Here is a 19,706-nt window from a genome sequence, read left to right on the forward strand (position 1 = left end):
CAGGGCAGGCTAATCAGGGCACCTGGTATAAAAAGGGGAGCTCACTCCAGTCAAGCAGGAGGAGCCAGAGGAGAGAAGTGTGTGTGAGGAGCTGGGAGCAAGAGGCACAAGGAGTTGAGACTGAGAGGGTGTGCTGCTGGAGGATTGAGGAATTATCATACAATCAAGCATTATCAGACACCAGGAGGAAGGACCTGTGGTGAGGATAAAGAAGGTGTTTGGAGGAGGCCATGGGGAAGTAGCCCAGGGAATTGTAGCTGTCATGCAGCTGTTATAAGAGGCACTATAGACAGCTGCATTCCACAGGGCCCTGGGCTGGAACCTGGAGTAGAGGGTGGGCCCAGGTTCCCCCAAACCTCCCAACTCCTGATCAGACACTGGCGGAGTTGATCCAGACTGTGGGTTCCACCAGAGGGGAAGATCACTGAGGTGAACAAATCTGCCAAGAAGCGCAGGACCCACCAAGGTAGAAGAGGGACTTTGTCACTATATACATATATATATATATACACACACACACAAAAAACCTGTGTTCAAGGATCATGATTAAGGGCTTGTCTACACATAAACCGCTCTAGCGGCACCACTGCATCTGCACTGCTGTAGCACTTCAGTGAAGACACTACTTATGCCCACAGGAGGGCTTCTCCTGATGTCTATACCGGGTGCCAGGGGATAGGTTGGTTTAACCGTGTCACTCAGGGGGGTGGATTTTTCATACCCCTGAGCGATATATGTATACAGACCTAATTTCCTAGTGAAGACCAGGCCATATGTTGCAGTCAAGCCCTCCAAAGTTAGGAAATGCCAGATTTAAGGTTCCTGTACAACCTTTAATTCATCCCCATTGTACGTATGCATTCTGATATTACTTTAATTATTCTGATAGTTTTAATTACAAGATTAGCTGCTACTTTTAACACAGGATCCCTGTCTCATTCAGTGCACAGAACAGAACTGCTCTGAGTAGGAATCAGGGTTGTGTAGTGAAAGAGACTGTCTATAGAGCTACTGCATCAACTGTTATAGAAGTTGGAAGGCTTATAGTGAGTGAGTCAGGGCTTTGCAGAAAGAGAAAGGAGATGTAGCAACCTGTGTGGAGTCTGGCAGGAGGCGCACAGGTTGTAGGAGAGAAGAGTTTGGAGGAGGCACCAGGAAGTCAGTCTGTATGCACATGGCTAGAATGATAACTGCAATTGCATATTTTTGTAAATAGTTCTCTTCATAAACAGCCAGTTTAGTTTTACAAGCATAGAGTCATTTTGTGTGATTACCTAGCATGCAGCACATGAGACAGGATGGTCCCATAGTTAAAGCAATTGAACTGAGTGGTGAACAGAGGAGAGGAGCAGCCAACAGAGGGGGTTTGCCTGAGAATCGTCCGAGAGGAGCTACAGTGACTGCTGCATTAGGGGGCTGTGTTGTGAGCTGGTGGGGTGAATATCTGAGTGTCCATCTGCTGTGACCATTTGTTTAATTAGTGCTAGTTTCAGGAACTCTTTGACTGTTTGTTTGAAAAGTGTGAATTGAGAGTGCTTTGTTCCAGGTGGACTTTAGTGGACTTTGATCAGAGGGAAGGCTTTGAGCTGGGGCAACTGCTTCAAGCCAGCAGCCTTATAAAAAGGCAGCCAGTTGCAAATCAATTGAGCGGCCAACAGAGGAAGTTCGTCTGGGTGGAGTTTCCACAGAGGTTTTTCTTTTTTTCTTTCTTTTTTTTTGGGTGGGGGGCAAGGTTGTTTTTTTTGTTTTTTGTTTTTTTTTTTGCCTTTCAGGCTTCTCTGAGCAGTAAATACAAAATCTGAAGAGGCTCTTAGAAGGAAGACAATATGGATAGTGAGAGATCAGCTGTTGAGACCTGTAGAGGTTGTGCCATGTTTGTCTTTCTCCAAGAGGATAAGAAGCGACTTCATCTATATGAAGTGCAAGCTGGTCTCAATATTGGAAGAGAAGGTTAAAGAACTAGAGACCCAAGTATCAACTCTGTATTGCATCAGAGAAAATGAAGACTTTCTGAATAGAAGTTAGTGTTTGGTACTGCAGGCACAGCATGCTGAAGAATCAGAGAGGGCAGTGCAGAATGTGGAAGAATTTGGCAGCATGTGACCTCCAGAAGGAGAAAGAGGAGAACCCATGTACCCCCAATGCAGATAGAGGTAAGAAACCATTTGCAGGCTCTCTGCATAGGTACTATGACAGAGAATGGTATGGAAGAGTCATTTGAAGGAAGGGATCAGAAGGAGACCCCATTGACCGGAATACATTGGGATACATTGTCCTAGGGATGGGGGGTTCTATGACCACCACTCCCAAGAGGAGGAGACTGGTGGTGGTGGTCGGGGACTCCTTCCCAGGGGGGACAGAGTCATCCATCTGCCATCCAGACTGGGAAACTCGAGAAGTGTGCTGCTTGCCTGGGGTTAGGATTCAGGATGTGATGGCATCTCTGCCGAGACTAATCAAGCCCTCAGACCGCTACCCCTTCCTACTTCTCCATGTGGGCACCAATGATGCTGCCAAGAATGCCCTTGAGTGGGTCACTGCAGACTATGTGGCTCTGGGAAGAAGGATAAAGGAGTTTGAGGTGCCAGTCATGTTCTTGTCCATCCTCCCTGTTGAAGGAAAAGGCCCAGGTAGGCACGATCGAATTGTGGAAGTAAATGCGTGGCTATGCAGGTGGTGTCGGAGAGACGGCTTTAGATTCTTCGACTATGAGATGTTGTTCCAGGAAGAAGGATTGCTAGGAAGATATGGGATCCACCTAATGGAGAGGGAAGAGCGTCTTCGCAGGCAGGCTTGCTAACCTAGTGGGGAGGACTTTAAAACTAGGTGCACCAGGGGATGGAGACCTAAGCCCTGAGGTAAGTGGGGAAGTGGGATACCAGGAGGAAATACAAGGAGGCGGGTGCAACAGGGGAGGCTTCCTGATTCATACTGAGAAAGTAGGGCAATCAGCTAGTTATTTTAGGTGCCTGTCCACAAATGCAAGAAGCCTGGTAAACAAGCAGGAAGAATTGAAAGTCCTGGCACAGTCAAACTATGATGTGATTGAAATAACAGACTTGGTGGGGTAACTCACATGACTGGAGCATTGTTATGGATGTGTATAAACTGTTCAGGAAGAACAGGCAGGGGAGAAAAGGTGGAGGAGTTGCACTGTATGTAAGGGAGCAGTATGATTGCTCAGAGCTCCAGAATGAAACTGGAGAAAAGCCTGTTGAGAGTCTTTGGATTAAGTTTAGAGGCGAGAGCAACAAGAGTGATGTCGTGGTGGGCATCTGTTATAGACCATCAGACCAGGAGGAGGAAGTAGACAAGGCTTTCTTTGGACATCTGATAGAAGTTTCCAGATCACAGGCCCTGGTTCTCATGGGGGACTTCAATCACCCTGACATCTGCTGGGAGAGCAATACAGCAGTGCACAGACAATCCAGGAAGTTTTTGGAAGTGTTGTGGACAAATTCCTGGTGCAAGCGCTGGAGGAAACAAGTAGGGGCCGTGCTCTTCTTGACCTACTGCTCACAAACAGGAAGAACTGGTAGGGGAAGTAGAAGTGGGTGGTAACCTGGGCAGCAGTGATCATGAGATGGTCGAGTTCAGGATCCTGACTAAAGGAAGAAAGGAGAGTAACAGAATATGGATCCTGGACTTCAGAAAAGCAGACTTTGACTCCCTCAGGAAACTGATGGGCATGATCCACTGGGAGGCTAATAAGAGGGGGAAAGGAGTCTAGGAGAGCTGGCTGTATTTTAAAGAAGCCTTATTGAGGGTACAGGAACAAACCATCCCGATGTGCAGAAAGAATAGGAAATATGGCAGGCGAACAGCTTGGCTTAACAGAGAAATTTTCAGTGAGCTTAAACACAAAAAGGAAGCTTACAAAAAGTGTAAACTTGGACAGATGACTAGGGAGGAGTGTAAAAATATTACTCGAGCATGCCGGGGTGTAATCAGGAAGGACAACACACAATTGGAGTTGCAGCTAACAAGAGATATCAAGGGTAACAAAGGTTTCTACAGGTATGTTAGCAACAAGAAGGGGGTCAGGGAAAGTGTGGGACCCTTACTGAATGGGGGAGGAAACCTAGTGATGGATGATGTGGAAAAAGCTAAAGTACTCAATGCTTTTTTTGCCTCGGTCTTCAAAGACAAGGTCAGCTCCCAGACCACTGCACTGGGCAGCACAGTATGGGAGGAGGTGAGCAGCTCTCAGTGGTGAAAGAACAGGGTAAGGACTATTTAGAAAAACTGTACATGCACAAGTCCATGGGGCCGGATTAAATGCATCCGAGGGTGCTGAGGGAGTTGGCTGATGTGATTTCAAAACCATTGGCCATTATCTCTGTAAACTTGTGGCAATCGGGGGAGGTCCCAGATTATTGGAAAAAGGTAAATATAGTGCCCATATTTAAAAAAAGGGAAGAAGGAGAATCTGAGGAACAGACTGGTCAGCCTCCTCTCAGTCTCTGGAAAAGTCATGGAGCAGGTCCACAAGGAATCCATTTTGAAGCACTTGGAGGAGAGGAAGGTGATCAGGAACAGTCAACATGGATTCACCAAGGGCAAGTCATGCCTGACCAACCTGATAGTCTTCTATAATGAGATAACTGGACCTGTGGATATGGGGAAAGCAGTGGACGTGATATACCTCCAGCGAACAGCAGAGAGGCAAACAGAAGGAGTTTGCCTGGGATCTGTCTGAGCAGAGGTACGCTAAGTGCTGCATTAGGGGGACTGCGCTGGTGAGTATCTGAGTGTCTTTTGAGGGGACAGTTTGGCAGTTTGACCATGTGCTTGATTGTTTGATTGCTTGTTTGACCAGTGTGAACTGGGAGTGCTTTGTTCCAGCTGGGCCTGACTGTTATAAAAAGGCAGTCAGCTGTGAACCAGCTGAGCAGTGAACAGCGGAGAGGCAAACAGAAGGAGTTCACCTGGAGAGAGCCTACTGAGGCCCCCCTCTCGCAGGTTGCTCCGAGTAGCTTCTGCCACAAGTAAGGAAGCTCCTAGAAGGAAGAGACTATGGATGCTGAGCGATCCGCCATTGTGACCTGCACAGGATGCGCCATGTTTGTCTTCCTTCCACAGGATAGAAGTGACTTTGTCTGTACAAAGTGCAAGCTGATCTCCATATTGGAAGAGAAGATTCAAGGTCTGGAGAAACGAATAACAACCCTGCGTTCCATAAAAGAAAATGAGGATTTCCTGGATAGACGTCAGGATCAGCTTCAGCGGGCACAATGTTCTGAAGATTCAGAGCAGGCTATGCAGCGGGGACAGAAGGCCAGCGAGGATAATTGGCGGCATGTGACTTCCAGAAGAGGAAAGAGTACCAGAAACGTCCATGTACCAGAAACACAGATGCAGGTGAGCAACCGTTTTCATGTTCTCTCCGCAGGTACTAGTGCAGAGAGTGGAGTGGATGATACATCTGAGGGAACAGAGCAGAAGGAGACTCCACTGATTGGAAGGCATGAGATGCACCGTCCTAGGGATAGGGGTTCCACGACCACCACTCCCAGGAGGAGGAGGAGGGTGGTGGTGGTCAGGGACTCTCTCCTCAGGGGGACTGAGTCATCTATCTGCCGCCCTGACTGGGAAAACCGAGAGGTCTGCTGCTTGCCAGGGGCTAGGATTCATGATGTGACGGAGAGACTGCTGAGACTCATCAAGCCCTCAGATCGCTACCCCTTCCTGCTTCTCCATGTGGGCACCAATGATACCGCCAAGAATGACCTTGAGCGTATCACTGCAGACTACGTGGCTCTGGGAAGAAGGATAAAGGAGTTTGAGGCGCAAGTGGTGTTCTCGTCTATCCTCCCTGTGGCAGGAAAAGGCCAGGGTAGAGACCGTCGAATCGTGGAAATCAACAAATGGCTACGCAGATGGTGTCGGAGAGAAGGGTTTGGATTCTTTGACCATGGGATGGTCTTCCAAGAAGAAGGATTCCTAGGCAGAGATGGGCTCTACCTCACGAAGAGAGGGAAGAGCATCTTTGCAAGCAGGTTGGCTAACCTAGTGAGGAGGGCTTTAAACTAAGTTCACCGGGGGAAGGAGACCAAAGCCCCGAGGTAAGTGGGGAAGTGGGATATCGGGAGAGAGTGCAAGTGGGGAGGGCTCCTGCCCCATACTGGGACACCAGGACGATCAGTGAGTTATCTTACATGCCTATACACAAATGCAAGAAGCCTGTGGAACAAACAGGGAGAACTAGAAGTCCTGGCACAGTCAAGGAATTATGATGTAATTGGAATAACAGAGACTTGGTGGGATAACTCACATGATTGGAGTACTGTCATGGATGGATATAAACTGTTCAGGAAGGATAGGCAGGGCAGAAAAGGTGGGGGAGTTGCGTTGTATGTAAGAGAGCAGTATGACTGCTCAGAGCTCCAGTATGAAACTGCAGAAAAACCTGAGAGTCTCTGGATTAAATTTAGAAGTATGAACAAAAAGGGTAATGTCGTGGTGGGAGTCTGCTACAGACCACGGGGATGAGGTGGACGAGGCTTTCTTCCAGCAACTAACAGAAGTTGCTAGATCACAGGCCCTGGTTCTCATGGGTGACTTTAATCACCCCGATATCTGCTGGGAGAGCAATACAGCAGTGCACAGACAATCCAGGAAGTTTCTGGAAAGTGTAGGGGACAATTTCCTGGTGCAAGTGCTGGAGGAACCAACTAGGGGAAAAGCTCTTCTTGACCTGCTGCTCACAAACAGGGAAGAAATAGTAGAGAAAGCAATAGTGGATGGGAACCTGGGAGGCAGTGACCATGAGATGGTCGAGTTCAGGATCCTGATACAAGGAAGAAAGGAGAGCAGTAGAACAGAGACCCTGGACTTCAGAAAAGCAGACTTCGACTCCCTCAGGGAACTGATGGGCAAGGTCCCCTGGGAGAATAACATGACGGGGAAAGGAGTCGAGGAAAGCTGACTGTATTTTAAAGAATCCTTATTGAGGTTGCAGGAACAAGCCATCCCGATGTGTAGGAAGAAAAGTAAATGGCAGGCGACCAGCTTGGCTTAACAGTGAAATCCTTGCTCGTCTTAAACACAAAAAAACAGCTTACAAGAAGTGGAAGACTGGACAAATAACCAGGGAGGAGTATAAAAGTATTGCTCAGGCATGCAGGAGTGAAATTAGGAAGGCCAAATCACACTTGGAGTTGCAGCTAGCTGGAGATGTTAGGAGTAACAAGAAGGGTTTCTTCAGGTATGTTAGCAATAAGAAGAAAGTCAAGGAAAGTGTGGCCCCTTACTGAATGAGGGAGGGAACCTAGTGACAGAGGATGTGGAGAAAGCTAGTGTACTCAATGCTTTTTTTGCCTCTGTCTTCACAGACAAGGTCAGCTCCCAGACAGCTGCACTCTGCAGCACGGTATGGGGAGGAGGTGACCAGCTCTCTGTGGAGAAAGAAGTAGTTTGGGACTATTTAGAAAAGCTGGACGAGCACAAGTCCATGGGGCCGGATGCACTGCATCCGAGGGTGCTAAAGGAGTTGGCCGATGACATTGCAGAGCCATTGGCCATTATCTTTGAAAAATCATGGCGATCGGGGGAGGTCCCGGATGACTGGAAAAAAGCTAATGTAGTGCCCATCTTTTAAAAAGGGAAGAAGGAAGATCCAGGGAACTACAGGCCAGTCAGTCTCACCTCAGTCCCTTGAAAAATCATGGAACAGGTCCTCAAGGAATCAATTTTGAACCACTTAAAGGAGGGGAAAGTGATCAAGAACAGTCAGCATGGATTCACCAAGGGCAAGTCATGCCTGACTAACCTAATTGCCTTCTATGATGAGATAACCAGCTCTGTGGATGAGGGGAAAGCAGTGGATGTGCTATTTCTGGACTTTAGCAAAGCTTTTGATACAGTCTCCCACAGTATTCTTGCCAGCAAGTTAAAGAAGTATGGGCTGGATGAATGGACAGTAAGGTGGATAGAAAACTGGCTAGATGGTCGGGCTCAACGGGTAGTGATCAATGGTTCCATGTCTGGTTGGCAGCCGGTATCAAGTGGAGTGCCCCAAGGTTCGGTGCTGGGGCCGGTTTTGTTCAATATAATCTTTACCAATCTGGAGGATGGTGTGGACTGCACCCTTAGCAAGTTTGCAGATGACACTAAACTGGGAGGAGTGGTTGATATGCTGGAGGGTAGGGATAGGATACAGAGGGACCTAGACAAATTAGAGGATTGAGCTAAAAGAAATATGATGAGGTTCAACAAGGACAAATGCAGAGTCCTGCACTTAGGATGGAAGAATCCCATGCACTGCTACAGACTAGGGACCGAATGGCTGGGCAGCAGTTCTGCAGAAAAGGACCTAGGGGTTACGGTGGACAAAAAGCTGAATATGAGTCAACAGTGTGCCCTTGTTGCCAAGAAGGATAATGGCATTTTGGGTTGTATAAGTAGGGGCACTTCCAGCAGATCGAGGGATGTGATCATTCCCCTCTATTCAGCACTGGTGAGGCCACGTCTGGAGTACTGTGTCCAGTTTTGGGCCCCACACTACAGAAAGGTTGTCGACAAATTGAAGAGAGTCCAGCAGAAGGAACCAAAAATGATTATGGGGCTGGGGAACATGACTTATGAGGAGAGGTTTAGAGAACTCGGCTTATTTAGTCTGCAGAAAAGAAAAGTGAGGGGAGATTTGACAGCAGTCTTCAACTACCTGAAGGGGAGTTCCAAAGAGGATGGAGATCGGCTGTTCTCAGTGATGGCAGATGACAGAACAAGGAGAAAGGGTCTCAAGTTGCAGTGGGGGAGGTCTAGGTTGGATATTAGGAAGAACTATTTCACGAGGAGGGTAGTGAAGCACTGGAGTGGGTTACCTAGGGAGGTGGTGGAATCTCCATCTTTAGAGGTTTTTAAGGCCCGGCTTGACAAAGCCCTGGCTGGGATGATTTAGTTGGGGTTGGTTCTGCTTTGAGCAGGAGGGTAGTAGACTAGATGACCTCCTGAGGTCTCTTCAATCCTAATCTATGATTCTGTGAATGCTGTGCTCCAGAGCTGGATTCTAACCCTGCCTCTGCTACAGAGTTCTTTAAATCAAACTTTTCATAGGTGGACACTAATTGTGTGTTCCTCTTTTTCTGGGTGTCTAACTTGAGACTCTGGAGTCTGATGTGCAGAAGTGTGGAGCACTCAGAGCTGCAACTGGGACCTGTGCTTTGAACAGTTAAAGTGCTCCATAATCCTAAATATTCTGGAAAAGTCAGGTCCTAGGCTTCTCAAATTGGGCCTCATTCTGTGCACAGGATAGATATTGCTCACTTGATTAGCAGCTATTCCATATCCACATTTTTCAGTGTGTTGCCCCCAGCCTCATTACTGCACACTATTCAAACCCTGCACTGAAGAAAGATCTATTAATGTCTCATGAGCTTTTCTATAGTGCTCAAAAATAGTAAGCAGAGTCAGGATGAGCCCCACCCTGACATCTGGTGGTAAATTATGGGGAGTGCGGAAAGAAGTTTCAAGTGTTTGCATTGGCATTTCAGTTATTTGCATTGGCACTCCCACCCCACTTAGCATACCGCACAGCAGCCTGGGATGGTTATTTTCACAGCTGCAGGATCCCCAATTTCATTGTTATTGGGGCAGGAGGAACGAAATGTTGTCACCCTGATTAAGTAAATGAGGAACTACAAAACTGTCTTATGATAGAGGGTTTCATTATCAATTAAATAGCACTTGCTAGACAAGGGACATGGGTTCCAAAACCCATTGAAAGGAGAGAGGCTGGGGACAGATAGCTGTACTTGGTGGTATAAGCTCCTTGTGTGAGCCAGAAGCACCAGTTCCACTTATGCCTCTCTCCACTGTGGAATGTCAGAGTTAATTTCTGATTCCCTTATGAATCTAGTTACAGGTTACTGAGCTGAATTCACTGGCATTGGGGCTCCCGTACTATGAGCTGGAATCACTGAAGAGCTGGACTTGCTGAGCTGAGAGCACTGAGTACTGTGCTAATGAGTGTGGGAGCCTGAAGCAATACCGTGGAGCAGAGCAGCTGGCAGAGCGGAGTGGAGCAGTTTGTACAGCCACTGGGTGAGTGGAGCCGAGCAGCTCGCGAGGACAGCCGGAGCAGATCACAGGACAGCTGGTGGACCAGAGCAGCTGGCAGAGCGGAGCAGCCCACAGAGCCAGCGGAGCTGAGCTGTTTGCGGGGATGGCTGGTGGAAGCAGAACCCCACGAAGAGGCAGGGCAGTTGGCCCCAAACCATGTAAGGTGCCCCTTTCTACCCAGGCTGGGGAGGGGGACCTCTGCAGAGAGACTCTTGAACTCTGGGGCTGCACTGACCCGGGACAGAGACTTTTGGATTGTGGGACTTTTGGGACTGTGGGTGATTTGGGGGTTGCTGGACTCAAGGGCCCAGAGAGAAGGACACAGCCCAATTTGCTGGGGTGGGTCTTTGCTCACGGTTTGATCTATGAACTCTAGCTGAGGTATTTTCCCAATGTAATGCTAGTTGTTAATCTCATGTAATTAAACCTTTTCTGTTACACCAAGAGTCTGTGCTTGCGAGAGGGGAAGTATTGTCTCCTTGAGGCGCCCAGGGGTGTGTGTAAGATTTTCCCAGGTCACTGGGTGGGGGCTCGAGCTGGTTTGCATTACATTGTGGGGAAGGGACCCCTATGTATTGAACCCGGCCCTTGCTGCTATCGTTTCAGCCTGGCAGAAGGGTTACACTATAGTATCCAAGTGATTCACCAACATTAATGAATTTATTTTTAACACCTGTGGAGTGAAGGGGTATTAATAGCCCCTTCTTACAGATGGGGAACTGAGGCACAAGGAGATTACGGTCAAAAGTTTCCAGTAATTTTGGTTGCCCGTTTGTTACTTCTGTAATAAATGAGGCAGAGCTCCCATACATAAGTCTCCACTGCACACACCTGATTCATCCCCAGAGCAGCTCCATCATGTAAACTGAATGAGACAGGGGTCCTGTGGAAAAAATAGTATGTGATCATGTAATTAAAGATTGAATCATAATTCATACACACAATAGGGGCAAATTAAGGTTGCACAGGCAACTTTGTACTGTTTCTATCTACTTCCCCTTTTTCCACATGTTCTATATTTTTATTTTTACTATTACTTCTAATTTCTGCTTTCGTTTCCCCTACTAACCAGGATGGTCTTTTAACCAAAGCTGTTCTCTTTCACAGTTGTGGAATTTTAGTTTTATGACCATCTAATAAACTCTTCTTAAACAACTCCCAAATTTCATTCACGTTTTTCTGTCTAAATTTTTCCTCTCAATCAATTTCATTCTATCTTAGCCTTGAGAAATCCGCCCTTTTGAAGCACCACGCACAAATATTACTGATTAGGACAATCCCTCTGTTTGCCTGTAAGTAATGTAATCAAGTCGTGGGCACTGGCTCCTGGCAACCATCAATTTCCAGTCCAGATCTTTATCCATCATAAAGAGGTCTAAAATAGTTACCACATGTTGGGTGCAATACCTTTTTATGTTCAAAAATTATCCTCTATAATTTTTAGCAATTTCAATAGTGTTTTACTGTTGGCTGCATGAGACTTCCCACATATTTCTCCCAAAGTGAAATAACCCATAATACTACCATTTTTTCTTTCCACACATAACAGATAGGTGTTTAAGGAGCAATTTATCCCTCTCTCTGGTTTGATTTGATGATCTGTAACAGAACCCCACCAGTTCACTTCCTGGGCTTTGTAAGATAGCACATTGCTCCACATACATTCAAGATCCTGCAGGTCTGAATTATCAATAACTCTAAAACAAGGGATGGTGTCTTTAACTTGGAATGCCACACTGCATCTCTATACTCACTCCGTCCTCTTCACTGGTGTTTTTAACATTCCACTTGTGTCACCAGACTTCAGTAATGCTAATTATCAAATTTCTTCTCATCAATGAGAATATTCAATTCCTCTTGCTTATTACCCAGACTCCTAGCATTAGTAAATAAGGAATAAAAGTTATTCTCTTTACATTCTCTGCCCCCTAGGTTCAACTTGTCTGTCTTATCTTTTAGAACGTAAGCGCTTCAGGGTAGGCACCATCTTCTATTCTATATTTGTTCAGTATCTAGCACAATGGACCCCCAATACTGGTTGGGGCATTTAGGTGCTATAATACTATAACTAACAAATACTATTAATAATCACTATTAACAAACTCTAATACATTGCTCTGGATATTTCTATGAAGTCTGATAGAGGTGTCCAGGTGTCAGTGTCACACACACGTGTAGTTTGACTTATATAATCGAGAGGGGAAGCTCCTGTCAGGCTAATGGGGCCACGCATGTGGGGAGAAATTCCGCACCTGCCCAACGCCCCACCCCCTCATCCTCTCCCAAACTATGCCCATGGTGTCATGCTGTTGACCATGGTGTTATGACTCACAACCATGAATGCCTACCAAAGGGCAGCCTACCAAAAACAGGGCAGACACCTCAAACTGGTGGAATGTTCTATAATTAAATTTCACAAAGCCAGCAACAAATGTGAACTCCTGGATCACTATACTAGTCTTACCAGGGAGTCACATACAGATCCCTAGACTCTCCAGTCTATCTTGCCACCCAGACTATCTGGGTTTAGAGATAAATTTTCATTTACACCAAAAATCATACCATATTCAGGTTGCTTCCAGGCCCAAGAGACAAGTCACTTACCTTAGATCAATCGGTACTCTAGATCTAGGGTGACCAGACAGCAAATGTGAAAAATCGGGATGGGGGTGGAGGTAATATGAGCCTATATAAGAAAAAGACCCAAAAATCGGGACTGTCCCTATAAAAACGGGACATCTGGCCACCCTATCTAGATCTTACACCAAAGAAAACACCTGTAGCCAATCCTATAGTAAACTATCTAAAGGTTCATTAACTAGAAAAATGAAATGAGAATTATTTGCAGGTTAAAGCAAGCAAACATATATACACAAATGAGTTACCATCTAAAACCTAAGAGTGACAGGATTGTAGTGATCTGTCAATTCAAAGTGTCCTTCAGTGCAGACCCAGATGTAACCCCATGGGGAACTTTTCCTCAGTTTAGAGTCTCTGGCCCTGTCAGAGTTCAAAACTGTGAGGAGAGATGGAAAATTTTCCTAGGACTTGTTTTATTTCCTTCATTCAGCTTCCAAGTCCCCAGGACAAGCTTCCTTGCATGGAGCCTTGTGATATTCCTTGATGGCCCATCTGATTTTGATAGTCCTTCTGGGTGGGCAGTGGGGGATGATTCCTGTGCCTGGGTTCACAAGGTCGGAGCAAACATTTTCAGAGTTATAAACCAAGACTTACACATTTTGTTGTAGTATGGAACACCAACATTACTAGTGAGATTAATGCATGCAACAACTTACAAGCATTTCATAGAGTCTAAAATAATACTAAACACATTATAAGACTAATACCTCTTTTGAGCAAAACTAGCATACAGGTGCACTGGTCTGGTCTCCAACTGAGTTTGTCAGTTCTTGGCTAATGCCTGCAGTCTTGGCAAGAGCTGGCACCTGGCACAAAGTGTATGGTTCTAGGGTTTGTTTTCTGTTACTGCTTTTTTCCTGTGTGTATATTAAGCTGGTTTTATTACCTATTCAGCATATGATTAGCTCAAGGATTCTTTCCAAATTGTTGTAACATTTCAATTGTTATAAACACGACTATAACAATTTTTATAATTATATTTCTAATGAACTCTTTAGCCCTAGAACAACTGAGAGACCACTACACTGACACATCCCGCCACTCTCTCTTTTCACAGAGCCATCTAGCTCTCCTTAGCTAGGTCTGCAGCTCCTCCATCTCTTTCCCCTTTATTCACCACCATCCCTTATCTTTAGCTCCTCTCCCAGGTTGGTTAGTAATGGTGCTGCTATGGAATGCCAGCTTTTTCTCAGGGTCACCTGTACTCAGTTCTGGTTCCCTTCTTTGTCAATGCTTCTCCACATGCCTAGCTCTTCTTCCCTACTTACCTCACATGCCAGCTCCACCCCACGTTGCTCCAGCTCCTCCTGCCCAGAACATCTCTCACACTTGCCACTATCCCTAAGATCTCCTTCAGGAAACCCTCTTCTACCAATTACTCTACACCTTCGCTTCTGGATCTAAAGTAATTGGATTTCACCTATTGGTGAATACTGCCCTGTACCAAATAATGGTAATGCAAAAGTTCTATTAGAGTTACACCCTTTTTTCAAGTAAAATTCTAATTAGAAGTCAGGTTTCATTGTATAGGACATATTTCAGAATAGAAAATGCTGCGGTATATTCATTAGTCACAAGACACTGACATCTAAAGTATAGTTCTCCAGGTCATAATATTTTGGAATTGTAAGTGATAGTAAATGTGTCAGTCATGGAAAAAAAGCTACAAATTGTTAAGAATTGTTTAACATACAACCTGGGTCTGTGTGACAGGAATGCTGACTTCATCTCCAAAGCCAGCGATAACATTCACATCTGTAATAGACATAATTCATTTAAATGATGTGACAGTAACAACAGTAACAGACAGCATGACAACCCAGTGCCCAGAGTTCCAATTCTAGGCTCTGGACCCAAAGGAAAGGGTCCTGAATGCTAAAAAAGGCAAAGAATATCTGTCAGGTTTTTGAGTGGTAGCCGTGTTAGTCTGTATCAGCAAAAACAATGAGGAGTCCTTGTGGCACCTTAGAGACTAACAAATTTATTTGGGCATAAGCTTTTGTGGGCTAGAAGCCACTTCATCAGATGCATGAAGTGAAAAATGGGCCACTCTCTTACCACTTCAAAAGTTATTTTTCCTCCCTTGGTATCCCGCTGTTAATTGATTTATCTCGTTAGACTGACCCACACTTGGTAAAGCAACCCCCCATCCTTTCATGTATTTATACCTGCTCCTGTATTTCACTTCATGCATCTCATGATTTATAAGAGGAAGGCTGGTCAAATAGTCAAAAAATAATCCTACCCTGATTTATGAATCCATTTGTGATTAAAGTCCACCAGGATTCCTGATATCATCCCATTTGTTATTTGCAATTATTGAAACAATTGGAAGTCTTGTGAAAGCTTGATGAATTTACCATATGTGGCTGATTATTCAAAAACATCATCTGCCCTACCAGACAACACAAATAGTCAGAACAGCTTGTGAACAACCCACAATCAGAAAATTAGTAAATACGTATGAAGAATAATTACACTAGAAGGAAATCAGGATTGGTTCACCAACTGTTAGCTAACCAGAAAAATAGAGCTGGTCATGACAGATCAGTAAATTTCTCCTGAGAGTTGAGCAATACTGGAGATCTGGAAGAATGTCAACACGGCTTACCAACACTGTATACAGCCAATCAAATGAACTGTACAAATAACTGCTTCCTAACTGGCTGTGCTGAGTTCCATGAAAGCATTAGTTTCACTCCTTACAAGGAAATAGTTTTTTTTCTAGGCCTCTTACTTCATCAACTTCCTTTTAGAACTCTCAATTATAGGGAGAAAAAGCTTTCTGATATTAGCTGGCATGCTGTCCTAGCTACTTGAGCAATTCCGATAATGAATTTATGCAACAATGCATACAGTAACCTATTGTTTTGCTGAAAATCAACATTTATTATGTCTTAAGATAAAGCTTCACCCTTGACGATATTTATTTCTCAAGTCAATAAATCTTGATTTAGAGCTCACTTATATTGGTATAAAGTATAAGAGGACTCCAAAGTCAATGGAGCAAAACTATAGAATAACTGACAGCAGAATTAGGTGCAATCTCTGCTTATTATTTTGATGGCTAAGCTTCTCCTGTTCTTATGTTTCTGTCAGTGATAAGGGGAGTGTATAGCAACCATATCTATTGATGAGCATTGCTTTTAAAGGTTTGGAAGTTTTGTCTGAATAAAAACCCCTAAAGTTTAGATATTTATAAGCCTGATCCTGCAGTTTTACCATTAATTTGGATGGACGCAGGGCCAAGCCCTCTCTGAATGAACACTATAAAATTCTGAACCCATTGAATCAGCAAAATAAGACTGGAAATTCTCAAGATTTGTGATACTAAATCCAGTTGTGCTGGAAATACTTTGCCAATAGGCTGTGTATTGATGTTGTATTTCAGCATTTCCGCTTCTGCTGAAGCAAGCAAAACTGATACAAGACTTTAGTTACATTTTAAAAAGAGAGACAGAGAGCTTGGATCCAGATAAAAATTTAAGGAAGTTTGGATTTTATCTGAACAAGTTCACCCATCTCTTCTGATGTCTGAAAGCCACATGTATATTTGATTTTTGTTGTTGCTGCTATAATTATTCTTTTGAATAGTTCACTTAGGAGATTAAAAATTGGAACCAACACCTTCCATACACCACAAGGAGGAATGAAATGAGATTAATGAGAGCATCTGAGTCTGCAACCAAGCCCCTCAGAACCAAGCTCTTGATGTGATCTAATGTATGTATTGACTTTGTTAAACAGGATGAAACTATTCAGATATAAAAGTTTGTTTATAATGTCATCCCCCAGCTCAGCCTTCATCAAACAGTGCAAAGCCAGGGCACTTTTCTGTTCAGTGAATTATGAAGTGGGTTTTGAATATGGAATGTGAATAAGCTCATTATGGAGGGGAGAGCAATGGGCAGGAGTGCCAACAAATGGAGAATGTGGTTTGAAAAATGAGATTGGTTGTGGATCCGGTATAAGGACAGACTAGTGCTCTAAGAGGAAGCAGTGGGAGAGTGAATGGTTGGGAGTATTAAAAACAAACAAAAAAAGTGATCAGTTGGCAAAGAAGAACTTTATTTTCTACAACATGCCAAGGTTACCACCTGAATGGCAGTCCGTGTACCCTGCATACTTGACATGCACCATTTCGCAAACTCGGGGTTGGTAAGCTATTGGGATGTAGAACGCTACACTCTTAGGCCAAGATTTTCACAGGCAGTAGTAGGGACCTCCATTTTTGGAGGCCCAACATGATACACCTTAAAGGGGCCTGATTTTCAGTGACTGGGGCATATAGGATTTTCTGAAAATTAGGTCTCTTTAATGTGTCTCAAGCTGAGCCCCCTCAGAACAGTTGTCACTTTGGAAAATCTTGCGATTACAACCAGATGCTAATCAAGCCATAAAGCTAATAACAGCTTTGTTATGTGATTAATAAACATACCTACTATATAGCCAATAAACAGTAGCTTCATTACAGCAAGGAAAGTTATTTTTATTTTAGAACTAAGCCCATCATCCAACATTAAAGACATAGGACTAGATGTTTGTAACTGTACATGCAATTGCAGCTGTTATGCACACAAACAGCTATTGTACTTGCAATCCTTGCATTGTACTTGCATTGACTGCAAGAGGAGCAGAATTGTGCCCTTGCTGCTAATTCTGATACCTTTATTCCCCTCAAGCAACAACCTGAGTAGTTTCACTGATTTGACTTGTGGAGTACAGTGCTTCTCAAGGTGAGCAAGGGTGCCAGAGTCTGGCCCTGAATATTCTGTGATCCATCTACTGAGAGAATAAACGATAGTAAGATTTTTCTAATACTACAGAGATCTGGCATCAGGCCAAATCCCATAAAGCTGTCAGTGCAGAAGACTGGCAGATAATATGGCTGAAAGGCTAAAAGTCAATACAGCAAAGGCAGGTAGGTGAAAAGCTGACAGGAGGGTAACTGTCCACTGGTTCAGAGATGGGAGGGAACGCTAGCATCCCTTGAGTAGTAGGTTAGTTTCTAGGCAGCAACTTGTCTGCCTCTAAAAGCTCGAGGGGTTGGTTTGTTTTTGCAAATGCAGTTTATTTTTACAATCACTCTGAGCCACAGAGCAGTGTAATATGAATGGTTCTTATATCTGCAGGTGAACATATTTCACCGCTGATTTCTGAGTCTGGGGTGGGAGAGGTTCATCAGAGCCTCGAGTTTTCTGAGTGGGGTGTTAGCATGACTAGGTCTATGCCAAATTACAAAAGGAATGAAGCTCCAGTGCTTGCCCGTGACAGAGTCCCAGCCAAGATTCCCAACAAGTTCAGGTCTGTGTTGGGAGAAGCCATGAAAGCCTGAAGCGAGACAAAATAAGCATTATGGCATAGTGGCATTTTCTGACAACCTGACATCTTGCTTATAGCAGCCCTCTCTCCATATCCCCCACTGCTCCCTGGGCTCTGGGCCCAGGCTTTTTCCTAGAAATTAACACTGCAGCATGTTCCTGCAGCAGCTTTTCCAGGTGACTATCCCCTCCCCATGCTGGCAAAGGGTGGGGAGGCAGATTTATAGGTGCCTCTGTCCATGCTAGGGCCATTTTGCACTGATGCTGAGATAATGCCTGAGCAGGAGAGCTCAGAAATTGCACTTTTGTTCTCCCAGGCAGCTGCATGAGAGGGCAACAGTCACCACAAGGAAAGGTCACATGGTGCATTATGGGTGAGGAGGAGGAGGAGCTTTTTTCATTTTTGAAGTAAGAAGCCTCCAGAGGGATTCAAACAGGGCGTGGCATGATCAGAGAAGTGGGAGAGGAAAGTTTCTTCAACAGCAGCAGGATTTTGGAAAGGCTGGAGAGGAAATAGGCAAGAAGCACTGCAGCAAAATAGAAGATTACATTAATCAAGGAGAGGCCCACCTATGGACAAGAGTTTACACATGCACCCAGCTTGCAGTGGATGAATACTGCTGACAAATTCCCACAGACAGACATTCCGTTATTTTTGTAAATGAGTTCATTGCTACAATGCTTGCTTGGGTTTGCTTTTCTTGAATATTCTAGCACACAAGCTTAATCATGGGAATATTTGCAGAACCAGCACATGTTAAGAGTATATTTGTGGGTGGCAAGTTAATTTTGTACACTATCTTTATTCAAAACCAGAACCCTAATTTTCATCTAACCAAGGGGAAAGAAACATTCTGTGACCAACTATATAAGCCAAGCAAAGCTAATTACAGTTTGGGTTTCAAACATCAAATACATACAACTAACTACTTGTAAACAATCTCTAGACTAGAAATTATTGAGCAAGTAATCGCAAATGCATCTGAAAAAAAATCATGGTGTTCAAAAATACTACATGATAGAAGCATAAACCTTATTATTTTAGATGAAAGATTTTTTGCGAGTATATGAAATTTTTGTATCCTCATGAACACACATTCTTTGCCAGTGAAGTTTCCCAGAGAATGTTACAATGAATTTTACAACATGCATTCAGTTTGTCATAAGTATTATCAGTTTGAACATAGATTGCTGGTGAATGCGAAGGAACACATGGCCATATTCTTTTTTTAATAAGCAGTAACATTATTTGGATAAACTCCAGGCTGTAACTGTTAATAACATAGGGTATCTAATGTCTGACATAATGCCTCTCTCTCTTCCTTGCTGTCAGACTAAAAGTGTACAATCATAAGAAAAGAACAGTCCGTTAAGGCTGATACCTACATTACAAAAGGGAATAATAAAATTTGTGTTTGCCTGATGTTTTTTACTTTTATTTACCTGTGTAATCACCAATAATTAAAATACACTCACAGGTGATGTGATCCACAGTTCAGTCCATTAATATAGATTTTGATTTTGCAGCTTCTCATATACAATCCATATCCCAAAATGCTATACAATATTGAATAATGCATGACAATATTTTAACCAGCTTTTAAGCAGTTCATTCAGAATTCACCCATGCATCCTCCAGTGGCCTACAGTCATAGTCTTCATTTAAAAGCAAAACCTGAGCAT

The 19,706-nt window shown here is 44.2% G+C and overlaps 1 protein-coding gene across 4 annotated transcripts in view; it reads right to left on the minus strand.

Moving 5' to 3' along the window:
* RNF152 (ring finger protein 152) overlaps positions 1-19,706 on the minus strand; it is a 239,504-nt gene that overhangs the window by 148,608 nt on the left and 71,190 nt on the right. For 2 of the 4 annotated variants that reach the window (XR_005593471.1, XR_005593472.1), the window contains exons 3-4: positions 14,399-14,457; positions 12,667-12,748 (exon numbers count right to left, since the gene is read on the minus strand). The gene's annotated coding sequence lies outside the window, so the exon portion shown is untranslated. Of the gene's footprint in view, positions 1-10,830; positions 10,946-11,816; positions 11,939-12,666; positions 12,749-13,541; positions 13,560-14,398; positions 14,458-19,706 lie in introns of those variants that run through there. The other 2 variants (XR_005593476.1, XR_005593479.1) reach the window with 2 other exon arrangements.

The sequence above is a fragment of the Mauremys reevesii genome, linkage group 2, assembly GCF_016161935.1.
Source record: "Mauremys reevesii isolate NIE-2019 linkage group 2, ASM1616193v1, whole genome shotgun sequence".
NCBI classification, from domain to species: domain Eukaryota; kingdom Metazoa; phylum Chordata; order Testudines; family Geoemydidae; genus Mauremys; species Mauremys reevesii.